This window comes from Canis aureus, chromosome 17, assembly GCF_053574225.1.
Source record: "Canis aureus isolate CA01 chromosome 17, VMU_Caureus_v.1.0, whole genome shotgun sequence".
Classification (NCBI taxonomy): domain Eukaryota; kingdom Metazoa; phylum Chordata; class Mammalia; order Carnivora; family Canidae; genus Canis; species Canis aureus.
The window spans coordinates 28,000,991-28,014,373 of NC_135627.1; positions in this window are offsets into that span (position 1 = coordinate 28,000,991).

A 13,383-nucleotide genomic window follows, 5' to 3' on the forward strand; every position below is an offset into this window, starting at 1 on the left:
CTAATAGAGCAACACCTTGCCTCTATCATATAAGTAATTCTGGTTGGTCTCTATTCTGATGGAATCTCAACATCTACACTAAAATCAGGAAGCCGACTCCCAGCTATATATCACCAAAAAATATCATCCACAGTGCTTTTCAAAGATTCTTGTGTTCTTCTCACCAATTTATATCTAAACTTGAATGAAGGTAATGCCTCCTGGCCCTCTTGGGACAAGTAAACATAAATTGCTCCAACATGCTTATCTCTATTATAATTTTGGATTCCTTCCCCTATGTTATGCAGACAAATTTCTATCATCTCAACTTTATTTAGCATAGACTAGCACTAAGTCCATTTCCTAAAGAGATTTTTTTTTTATATCTAAAATTCTTATCCCCTGCAAAACTATCAACTAGTGTAAGACTAGGATACAAAATTCATTAGATATGTCTCAGCAGTTTACCTCCATGAAGCCATTTAGAAAATTACTGGAAATATGCTCTACCAAAAGAAAATACAAAGACATATGGCACAAAAAACAGAAGATCAACATGATAAAGAGGCAGAGAAAATACTTAGGATAATGGTGGAGGTGGAGATCAGTGGAGAATAGTTGTACACCAGGCACAGAGGGTCTTGAGCAGGTCAGCAAGCACCAAGAGAGATTTCTTCAAAATTATGAACATGTCACTTAGACATTTGATATAGACATTTGAGGCTTGAATTAGGAATAAGTATACATAAAACCAAATTAAAAAAAAAGTTGGAAAGACATTTAACAACTCCTTCTGGGAAAAAAAAAAAACAGGCATGGTATATCTTGAGTCTCATCACCTGTGATTAGTGTTTACATAGTCATTTTAATCTAAATCGTGAATACCCATCTAACTCAAATTGTGTTGTAACTATAATAACAGAAATTCAACACAAGAGAGAAAAAGAGAATTGAGGATAATGAGGGACTATAGAGGCAAGCTTCCCTATTTTCCATACTAATAGTTAATACTTAAAAATCACAAGGTTGATAGGTTACAAAATAAGAATTTTCAAGGGACTGGGAAAGAACAGAGTTGAAAGTGGTCATCTGCAGCAGGAAGATAAGCAAGAGTGGCAGAGGACTGGTGTCTATGTATCACAAGCAAACCTTGCAGAATAATTTGGATATTTCAACCATGGGCCTGCATAAACTTGATACAAGTAAACTTGCCTTTGCCTAAGGGGAAAATTATCATAAATAGGTACAATATAGGTATCAAAAATAATTTATGGAGTTCCAGGAAATTTTTAATACATATAATCTTTACAAAAACTACATGAGATAGACATTACTTCTGTGTTATGGATGAGAAAATTGGGACTCAAACAGATTAAGTAATCTGCCCAATGATTCTCGTTTAGTCAGTAGTGGATCCAGGAATCACACAAGGAAGCATCGGGTGCCAAAGTCCTTGTTCTTTCTACTATAAATGCACTACCCTCAGTAAAATATCTTTATAGAATTGCTAAAGCAGTCTTGGGCTGGGCCTGTAATGAATGGACTCTATAAATGTATTGCTAGGAAAAGAAGTACATCCTAGCAAGAGAAACAATGCAGTGTGTGCTGAGAAAGGCTAAGAACAATCAGCCTAATTGTAATAAAGTCTCACTGCAAAAAGGGAGGACTAATGTTTGTTAGCTTTAATGTGGAGATGGCATTCATTCCAAAGGATTTTTCTCATTAATATCAGGGGGAATAAAGAACACTTTAGCCATTATGCTACTTCCTTTATTTATAAAATTAGATTTTTCTGACAGAGGGACAAACACTCATCCATCTGGAAAAGTCTCTTGTCATAAGAACAGATGTTTAAATGTCCCACAACAAGAAGAAAAGTAAATACAGAGTAAGATCTCTTGCCAAGGCAAATTATTATAACAGGAGCATCAATCTCTCTTGCACAGCCAGGAGACTGTCTGCTTAACTAGGTTACAGGCATAGACAGAGGCCTCTTGTGCCAAAGTGAGCCCATTTCCATGTAGTAGATCCATCTTCAAAACATAACCACAAGTAAAAACAAACACTTCTATCTTCTTCTATGGAAGTTCTAATCAAACAGTAACCTAAAATTGTTCATAAAAGCTATTGGTTGAATCTTGATCAAAACATTCTTGTCAGGTTTATCTTGAGGTTTATGAAATAATACAACTATTTGAGTTCTTTCCAATAAACACTTATAGTCTAAGAACTTCTTAAAAGGCTATTTCTCAAGTCTCTTCGACCTTCTCTGGACTCTGTGACATCATTTTCGTGAATAGGAATGTTATATAATTGTGGGTTTAGACTGAATTGTTTTGGATAATGCTCTCTATGGACATACATTATGAAAACAGTACTTACATTTGTTCATATAATTATCACATAAAGCATTCAGCTGTTAACTTAGTGGGTGTCAAAGCAAATTGCAGGGATGGGATAGAACTGCAGATGTCCCGCCAATTATTCTAAGTACTATTATAATAAAAATCGAATGACTTGGATGGTTAGGTTAATAACATACTAAGAAAAAACATTTGACTTTTAAAAGAGTTTGAAGTTATATTGCACTTTCGTGCAATACTGTGCTAATCTAACAAAAGACTCTGTCTTATAGTCTCAGATCCTGACTTGGCATGCTGAATGAGAACATATTATTCAAAGTTTTTGCCTATGGCCAAGCTTTAAAGAAGGTAATTATGATTCCAGATATTTGAGTAGACAAGAGGCTCAGTTGTTTACATATTGGACACAATAGGTGAGCTGTTACCTGGGTTTGAAATAGAAATCACAAATAGAAAAGAAAATTATATTGGCTAACTTTTTTTTTAAAAAAAAATCATAATTCTATCAAGGTATATGTAGAATTGGAACTTATCCTAAAAATACCTACATGATAGGAGCATATTTGTAAATTATGTGTTTCTAATAAAGGCTTGCTAGCTATGAACTGCTCTTCTGCAATCCTGTTCATCTCACAATTTCTCATATACGCGGTGGAGACTAAATTCTGAATGCCAGGATCACTCAAAGCTTCAGCAGAAATGAAACCTAAATGTGCCCTAAGAGACATATTGCAGCCCTGTAGTAGAACTGGGTCAAGATCTCACAGCCTCCCTTTCACTAATTTCAGAGATCAAAACAAATAACTCTAGGATTGTGGGCGGAATCTTGTATTCATGTCTCCGAGCTGATAAAATCACCTCTGACTCATATAGACATTCAAGGCTAAATTTTTAATTTTCCACACCCATACATGCATAACTCTCATTAGATTCCCCAGAGATTCTATTAGTCAGGCTCTTCAAGATCACAAGGAACAGAGGTATGGCAAGTTTATTCTGACTGATGTGAGTTTTTGTAAGAAAACACCCAAAAATAGGTAAGCAAAAAAAAAATCATCTCTGCAGGGGTGCCTGGGTGGCTTAGTTGGTTAAGCATCTGCCTTTGTCTCTGGTCATGATCTCAGGGTCCTGGGATCCAGCCCCGTTGGGATCTCTGCTCAGTGGGGAGCCTACTTCTCCCTCTCCTTATATAGCTCCCCCTGCATGTGCTTGCTCTCTCTGTCAAATAAATAAATACAATCTCAAAAAGAAGAAGAAGAAGAAGAAGAAGAAGAAGAAGAAGAAGAAGAAGAAGAAGAAGAAGAAGAAGAAGAAGAAGAAGAAGAAGAAGAAAAGAAGGAGAAGAAGGAGAAGAAGAAAGAGAAGAATCACCTCTATAGCAGTCAGATGGACTTCTGCCTCTCTGGGTTTCTTCAAGTTTCTAAGCAATCTACTGTCTGATTAATGTATTTCAAAGTTCTTTGAAAGAAATGACCCAATTGGGGTCAGTTAGGCAGAGCTCATTGAAGAATATCCCTAGAAGACAGAGTTCTTAGACCAGGGCACCTTCTAGATCACCAAGTTCCCAGGTGCTCAGCCTGTAACTGGCTGCCAGTTGACAATCAATAAGAAAGGAACAAGGTTGTAGCCAGGCTACTGAAAAGGGGCTGTGGATACTCACCTGGAGTGACATGGAATCCAAAGCAGTTTAAAGCCAGGCTCTGTTTTCAGATTGTCTGCATTAAATCCTGAATTTGCTATTCCAAGCCCACACAGCCCGTTGAAGGGATTTGATCTTCCTAAGCCTCAGTTTCCTTATCTGTAACATAAGTAGATTAGTATTACATCTCATAGTGATTGTATGATTAAATGACATAATCCATGTTAAGAATCACGCAGAGATATCAGATAATTTAATAGTTTAGAAAAAGCCATTAAATCATCCATAACTTAATCATTTGACTATCCATTTGCATGCACTAAAAATCTTAAGGGCCACCATATACACATGTATATTTCAGAAAACACTGCATGTGAGAGCCTCGGAACCCTGCCTTGAATCCTTTTGTAATGCCAAAATATTCTCCCGTTTGAAGATGGTTTTGTTTTTCAATTCTATGTGGACTTTCTGTATGTTGGATTTGCCAAAAATAGGGGCCTGTTACAATAAATCTAGATGGTTCATGGATTTATGAACAAATGCTTTTTTAAAGTAATATAAAACAAACCTAGCTAAGGTATATTCATACCTTGTTCCTGACATACAAAATCATATTTACATGTACCATTATTGTTTAAGGACTCTTTCCTTTAAGGAGTCAGAAACAAACAATAAGAGGCCCAGTGCCCATGAGAGAGGCTGTTCAACTCTTGCGCTCACGCAGCTTTACAAATGTATGGAACAAAATGGACACACATGGTCTTGGTTTCAGCTTGATCTAGGCATTAATTCCTACCTGTTAGCCCTATGACTTTAGGGAAATTAGTCAATCTCTCAGAGTCTCAGTTTCCTCAGACCAATTAAATCATATTCTTGGGGGTGGGCCCAGGTACTATACTTCTAAACTCCCAGGTGCTTCTGATGTGAAGTCAAGTTTAAAAGCCCACACTCTAAAAGTAGCAGTTCCCAGACTATAGCAGGTATCATAGTCAAACTGCTAAATCCCACCTCCAGAGTTTCTGACTGATCTGAGGTCGGGCATGGGATTTGCACTTCCAGCAAGTTCCAGGTAACAGTAGTGCTGCTAGCCCAGGGACCAGGCTTTCCAAACTGTTCCTCTGAACGCATCTGCTTGTTTCCCCTTGCATGGCATCAGTGAATTGAACCTGTGAGTGCCTAGAAACATTTTGCTCTCTCATCTCCTATTTTTTCTTTCATTCCCAATCCTTCCCAACCACTGACAGTATTAACATTCTTTGTCTATGTCCGTTAGATATTCTTTATTATTATTTTTAATCAAAGCTCCAAAACCAGAATGTTGCACAGTATTTGTCTATAACTCCATTGTTTTCCCCAATCTCCCAATTGCCCTAAGGGCAAAAACATGCCCTATTCTTATGGATATCCGCTGGCTTTGAGCAAAATGCCTGGCACATAATAGGAGCATAATAAACACTGTTGAATACAAATAGTCCAGAGGCCAAAAAATACTTATCTAACACCTCCTATCTATCAGATCTGTTTCTCTGAAAAAGATTAACTTGAATCAATGAGGATGTAAACATAATCACCATTTATCAGGACCTTTCAGTTATTTTAAGAAATGTAACCAGTGTTTTGCTTGGTAAGAAGAGGCACATGTTTTTATAGCCTTCTTCCTGCTAACATTTTTTCACACCTCTGTTCCTCAGTCTGACCATGCTTCTTTCCATCAGCCTACTCAGGTTAAGCTTGCTACCCACAACCCCCCCCCCCCCCCAAGCACTTACCACACTGTGACAAAAACATACCAGATTTTCCAGACAGGGGTTTCTTACTTTTTAAACAATATTAAAATAGAAGGCATCAACATGGAAGTTAACCCTGTTCAGATCTGCAGTCTAGGTAAGTAAACAGGATGGAAACTAGACCAGAAACGTTTGAATTAGCCTCAGTGGTTACCACTGAGGTAATTGGCACAATGTCTGCGGAGTGGGTCTACTTAATAAGGTGGAGACCAAGACTGTGCCTGTTATCCTTTAACCTCAGGGTCTGTTTATAATTTGTTATTCATTAAACAGCTAATTCTTTACCAGGAGGCTAAAAACTAGCTATCTTTGCCATGATATAGTATCCGAAGTCCTGCTGTTGCTTGTCCTGCCCTTTCTTTAGCAGATGTTATTACAAGTAGGCTCAAAGAACAAAAGCACAGAAGGGGAGGAAGAGGATGAACACTGTAACACTAAATGTGCCAAGGCCTAGTGAAAGCTCTGGAAACAATCTTTAGTGAAACGGGGTCTTGGTCACTGGGTCCCAACAGGGAATGGAAGAAGATTGCTTTGTTTGTTTGCTTATATTTGTGTGTGTGTGTGTGTGTGTGTGTGTGTGTGTGTGTGTGGAGCCAGAGGTGATTGTATTGATATTGCTATCAATATCAAAAGTATTGTGATGATCAGGGAAAATGAAACGCCAGAATTGTCTGGAGGAAAATGCTGAGATCTTTTACTCCAGAACACAAGAGACTCAGGAAAATGTCAGAAATGAGAAAGTGCCTGAAATGAAATGGTTGGAAAACAAACCACCGAACAAATCTGTTAGCATAGCAGCCTAGTCCTGAGAACAAAAATTACAGAAAAAATTACAGACTCCTCCTTCTTTTTAAATGTAAGGAAAGAATATGAGTTTGCCTATGTAAAGAAACTGTTTGAAACCTTGCCTATTAAAATTTTCTGGAAGAGTTATACACTTATAATTCTCTTACTATTTTACTGTCTTCTTCACAAATCCTGTCTCCGAATCCCTAGGCATATTCCCCTAATCCCAACAATACCCCCATCACTTGACAAGTATTTTCTGCATGCATACTATGCTTAAAACTCTATAGTGACTAAAGAAATATGCGCACACACACACACAATAAATTCAGTCTCTGTTCTCACACGACTTCGAGATTCCAGAAAACTTGACTTAAAAAAAAAAAAAACATTTAAAAAATAAATTTTAAAAACAATTTTTAAAGATGAGACCAGGGATCCCTGGGTGGCGCAGCGGTGTAGCGCCTGCCTTTGGCCCAGGGCGCGATCCTGGAGACCCAGGGTCGAATCCCACATCGGGCTCCCGGTGCATGGAGCCTGCTTCTCCCTCTGCCTATGTCTCTGCCTCTCTCTCTCTCTGTGTGACTATCATAAATAAATAAAAAATTAAAAAAAAAAGATTTAAAAAAAATAAAATAAAGATGAGACCATCTTTATCATATTTTAAGAATTACATTAAAAACAGACAACAGAGGCTAGGCAAGTCTCTAAATGATGGCCTCTGAATACTGAGAGAATAGCAGAGATGTAGAAAGACAGTTCCTCTGTGATGAGTAAATATTGCTTCACAAGTAAGCATCCCCGATTCAGCATCCTCACCACTATATAATCTCTGAAAGAGAGTTACTAACATCAGTGAAGCCAGTAGGAGCAAAAACCTAAATTATTACTGTAGAGCCATAAAGAGACTTATGGGGAGTAGATCTACCTGTGTTTCCTTGTTTTCATATTGGGTATCAGGATACAAAATTGGAGAATTATTGCTAAGAAATTGTTAAAAATATGGTATTCATACTTCATTGTATTGCAGAAAGTGGGAATAATTCCCCCCTCACATAAAACAATCACTCTCCTCTTTTTAAGTCCAAGTTTGAACAATGCAATGTACACTATCATCACTAATTGCAAATTTGTTATCACCAAAAAAAAAATGTTGCGATAAAGGCAACTTTCTGCTCATCAGAAATTATCTGCCATGTGGCTTTTTGTAGAGTTGTGTTCTTCTATCAAGCCATTTAATCCACTTCCATTCCCCTCTGAAAATGGGTTCTGCAAATTTTTGCTTTATTTTCAGGGAATACATGCCTAACCTTGATTATCATGCTATGTTCCTTGAGTCCAGAAAAATATTTTAATACAGCCAAAGATTAGTGTGTAGCAGCCTAGCCCACCGCATATTGGAATAGACTGTACTATACATAGCAAGTAGTCAAGAGTGGTGTTATTGAAACAGAGCAAAAATTTTCCCCTTGTTATTTTGGGATATTTCAAAAACGTGCCTCTGAGCTCTAGCATGGGGCTTGATTAATGCATGATTTCCTCTTTAAAATTAGAAACAGGAATCGAGAATGAAGCTTAATAATTTTCATTTGCTCTTCTTTTCCAAGCATTCTAATTAAGGCCTGGTTCCCAGACCTGATTAAGCAGCTCCTACATCTGACTGCAGTTTTTAGTTATCCCTGCAAGGCAGGAACTCAAGCTTATTTTGAGTGAATGGGAACAATCTGGGAAGGAACAATGAGGTGGGATATGCTGTGAAAGGTCGGAGGTGGGGGCTGTTTGGTTTTGGTTTGGTTTTGGTTTTGCTCTTGTATTAGAGTTTGCCATATCTGTTGCAGAGTGCAACAACACAATTGAACAAATGTCAGAAACATCATTCTAAGTAAAGCACCGTTTCTCTAGGACTCAGAGCATTCTGTCAAGAATATTCTAGTTTCCTTTGAATTCCTTGAGTGCAGTGGTACAAGAGCAGTATGTACTTTTATATTTTATCTTAAGAAAATGTAAAAGATATATGTGCTATCACTATTCAATGTTCTTAATCTCTTGGGTTCACTGTAATCACAAAATAAATTTGACGTATTTTATGGCTTTCATGGAGCAAAAAAAAAAAAAAAAAAAAGGAATAAAAAAACAGTCATTGTCATGGCTCCTGGCTGGCTCAGTCAGTACGGCATGCAACTCTTGATGTCAGGGCTGTAAGCTCAAGCCCCATGTTGTAAAGTTTACTTAAAAAATAAAATTTTAGGCAGCCCCGGTGGTGCAGCAGTTTAGCGCCGCCTGAACCCCGGGTGTGATCCGGGATCCTTGAGACCCCGGATCGAGTCCCACGTTGGGCTCCCTGCATGGAGCCTGCTTCTCTCTCTGCCTGTGTCTCTGCCTCTCTCTCTCTCTCTCTCTCTGAACTAAAAAAAAAAAAAAAAAAAAAAAAAAAGACTACAATTTAAAAAAATAAATAAAATAAAATCTAAAAAAAAAAAACACAAAACAGTAATTGTCAAACATGAATTCTCTCAAAACTGTCTTTCTAATAGAAGATAATGGCCCTGAATTACTTCAGAATGTTAGTTTTTCAAATATTGAAAAGTTGCACTGTAATATAGCCAGTGGCCATTAAATGTTTCTGGCTAATATTTAGAGAATATATACCTAAATTGTTCCTGGTATCGAAGGGGTAAAAGTCGAAACTTCTCTTATGCAAATCATATAATCATGTATGAGTAGTCAACTATATAGATGTCCTCCTCACCCTCATTTTTTAAATGATTTTTTAGTTACCACAGCAGAGCCAGGCCATGAGTGGAGTCCAAATCTGAGACACAGAGAGCTAGACTTTGCTTATACATTCTTGATCTATAGCTCATCTCTGCACTTCTACTCTCTACAATCTACCTTTCTCCCTCCTAACTCAAATAACCTACTTGTCTCATCTTTGCAGGATAAAGTGAACTCATCCCAACCAGTCACTAAAATTGCAGATCCAATGTTTTAAAGAGTCCCTTCTGTGCCATCCCCATTGCCAAGAGTCCCTATCAGACCAATATCCCCTTAGGTTGTATTACCTCAATTGTTCTCAGTGTTCTTTCTCTCCACGTCCACCTGGACACTGAGAACACAAAGAACACTGAGAACAATTGAGGTAATACAAAAATGTATAGACTACATTTTGAAAAACAAAGATTTGTTTGAAAAACAAAGATTTAGACAACTGTTCTCTTTTGTCATTGAAGCACTAGCCTCTGGCTAGGGCTTATTGAAGGATCAGAAAAGAGAATTATATACGATAAAATATCTCATATCTGATTGAATCAAGAACATGGCAAATTTTAAGTTATCTTCAAAAGTTATATAGTAGTGCATTATTGCCTGATAACTGCATACATGTAAGCCACAAAATTATCTATATCCAATGGAAGGAAGGAAGGAAGGAAGGAAAAAAGGAAAGAAAGAAAGCCCAATACTAACAATTGAAACTTCTAAAATAATTGTCCAATGTATTTATAAGCTACATTAAACCCAGATACTACTGCAAATAACATTACCAAACTTTGTCTGAATACTGTACTTCTGTCCTGGGCATCAAGCATTTATTTGCTTTTGCTCAGTCACTGCCTTCTCAGCTGCAGTGATCCATGAGCTGGATTCTCTCCATTTGCTCCACTACCCAGAGTCCAAAACCCTTTAGCTAATGGCACTTCTTACCTCTTTAAATACCTGCAATCACTGGGAAAACTAAAATTATGCTTTTCAAAAAATCCTATAGGGCCAATGTTATAGAGTTATATGCTTTTATTTAAAGCACTCTTTTGTTTTAAGAGGTCCATGATTTCTACTTTGTTTCCTAAATTCAGTACTGACAGAAATTAATAACCCAAAAGAACAATCTTTGGCATAGCACAGGAACAGCTCTTAATTACACTGGCTAGAAAAGTGGTGGAAAGTAAAACTAATCAAGCTGCCTGTTGTTTCAAATACAAAATTATTAAATACATAGTTTCAGTATTTTTTACTGAGTTCATATTCGTGATAAAAGTTTGAATCCTATGCTCATTCATCTGGGGTGCCAACATCCATCCAGACTGAGGATGACCTGGAAATTTGGTGGTCATGTGAGCCATGGTCATGGCCCCATCAACAAACACTGGAAGCACCCAGGAGGCCTGGGTGATGCTGGTGGCAGGCATCACCACAGGATCAACCTGGACAGATATCACCCAGCTTACTTTGGAAAAGTTGATATGAGACCTTACCACTCAAAGAGTTTCTGCCCAACTGTCAACCTTGATAAACTGTGGACTTTAGTAAGTAAGCAGACACGGGTCAATGCTGCCAAAAACAAGACTGGACCTGCTCCTATCCTTGATGTGGTGCAATTGGGGTACTACAAAGTTTTGGGAAAAGGGAAGCTCCCAAAAAAGCCTGTCATCATGAAGGTCAAATTCTTCAGTAGACAGGCTGAGGAAAAAAATTAAGGATATAGGGTGAGGTCTGCATCCTAGAAGCTTGAAACCATGTGGATGGAAGTTCATTAAATGCTAGCAAGTGCTTTCAAAAAAAAAAGAAGAAGAAGAAGAAGAAAGAAGAAAGAAGAAAGAAGAAAGAAGAAAGAAGAAAGAAGAAAGAAGAAAGAAGAAGAATTATCTTAACTCTGGGCCACCTAAGAAAGTGTTTATTTTATGGAAGATGGATTGGGCATTTCAGTAGGTCTTCCACAACTATAGCTCAGTTTTTATACAATGGAAAATTATATAAATTTGATAAAGTAAGAATTTTCAAATAATGGGTACTAATTTTTTCCATGTGCACTATTGCATTTTTTAATAGACTGTAAAGTTGTAAGCACCATCTGTTAGTTTTATAATAGATCCTCCTCAACCTCCAGGTAACTTGAATGCCATGTTACTTAATCCATGAGTGGACATGTCATTCCACAAGCTAATCAAAGACCTTACCTGAAATTGACATATGAACTTGAGAAGTTCTATTTCTACCAGGTTTGCTAATCTGAGAGAATGTGAATCTGGGCTTTACAGTACCCCAATACTTCCTGCCACTTAGAAAGAGTGTATGAATTCAAATGTGTGTGCTCATATGAGGCAGAAGAGAAGAACAGAGAATGGGAAGGAGAATAACAGAATAGGTTGGGAGGTGAGAGGAGAGGAAAAGAGATTTGCCAGTACTGAGCTTTAGTCCCAACCAGTAGGGTCCTAATCCCTGAAACTCACCTTTTGATCATGTGAACTACCCCCAGCATCCTTTCCAAACTTAAAATACAATGAACTCCCTTATTTTGGTTAATCTGGTTTAAATCAAAGAGATATGATTAATACACCACATCAATATATGACATGTTCAGTTCATTACTGTGGGTGGGGGTTGTTTATTAAATTGCTATTTTTTTCACCTGTTGCATTCTGTTTGGGAGCACAGCACTGTGTGTTTGGATACCCATCCTTTCTAGTTCTTCTCTAAATGGTAATAAGTACACAATTTTATGGATATAGTATCTTCCAGTTGAGAAAAATAAAGCTGGAATATTTTGGGGGCAACTGGGTGGCTCAGTGGTTGAGTATCTACCTTTGGCTCACATTGCGATCATGGGGAACCGGGATCAAGTCCCACAGTGGGCTCCCCACAGGAAGCCTGCTTCTTCCTCTGCCTATGTCTCTACCTCTCTCCATGTGTCTCTCATGAATAAATTAATAAAATCTTTTAAAAAAATAACTAGAATATCTTCAAAATATATAACAAAGATATAATTATTTTTCTGACTCTTTCTTTCATACTGGATTCCAAAGCCAAGAGAAGAAAAGCTATCCTCCTTTTCTTCTTCCAGTTACTCCAGCTGACAAGGTTTTGCCTGTATGGGACCCACAGCAGTTAACGAGTCAATATATTTGTGTGCCAAAAAACACGCAAAGGTAGAGTCTTACCCAAGGTCACATAGAGCCCAACAAATCTATCCTGGAGACAATCTGGAAAATATACTTGTCAATTTTTCTGAGTCTTCCTGATGAAAGCCATAAACTCAGAGTAAACAAGGATTCCCCAAATTGCTACACCTGAAGTGGCTGCAAAATTTAAGCCTATTTCCTTTTTGAAGAACATGGCCTAACATAGACTCTGGGAGAAAAATCAGACTCCCTGAATAAATAGAGGAGAAGCAGTGGAGAACAGTGGGGTCCTTAACCCAAGAAATTGAAACTCTTGTTGGAAAAGCAAGCCTACTCTCATGAGAAAAGTTTGTTGTTGTTGTTGTTGTTGTTGTTGTTGTTGTTGTTTTAAAAACCATGGTAGTTGTCCCTAAAACATGTCTCCAAAATATGAATCAGATTATCTCTCTCAGCTTTCCCTGAGAAGCACAGGGTAATGAATTTAAAGTACCCTCCCATGGCACCTCTCTTCCTAGCAACTCCACAAACTTGGGCCAGTCTCAATAGATGGAGTCATGTCTGCACATCTTTATCCTCATTCTCCCTGAGAGAGAAGCTTTTCATCGAATCAGTCAAGGAGAGGAAAGAGTTGAGGCAGTGGAATTTTGCTGGCACAGACATCATGGTGTTTGTTTCTCCTCAAGAGCAGAGGCCCCGTCATTACAGCTCCCATGACTGCATTTCGCTTCCCCATCATGCCAGTTCTCTCCTTACCTCTCTCCACCACCTTGTCCTGCACCACACAGCCACCTTCTCAGGTTAACCACAATCCTGCCTTCTGGAGTTGTCCTCCTTTGCTACAGTGAGAGGAGCTTTCTAAAACGCTTTAGGATTTTTTCCATCAAAGGAAGACAGTAAAAGACTGTTCTAATGTTTCACAAAAGACTCCCTCCTCC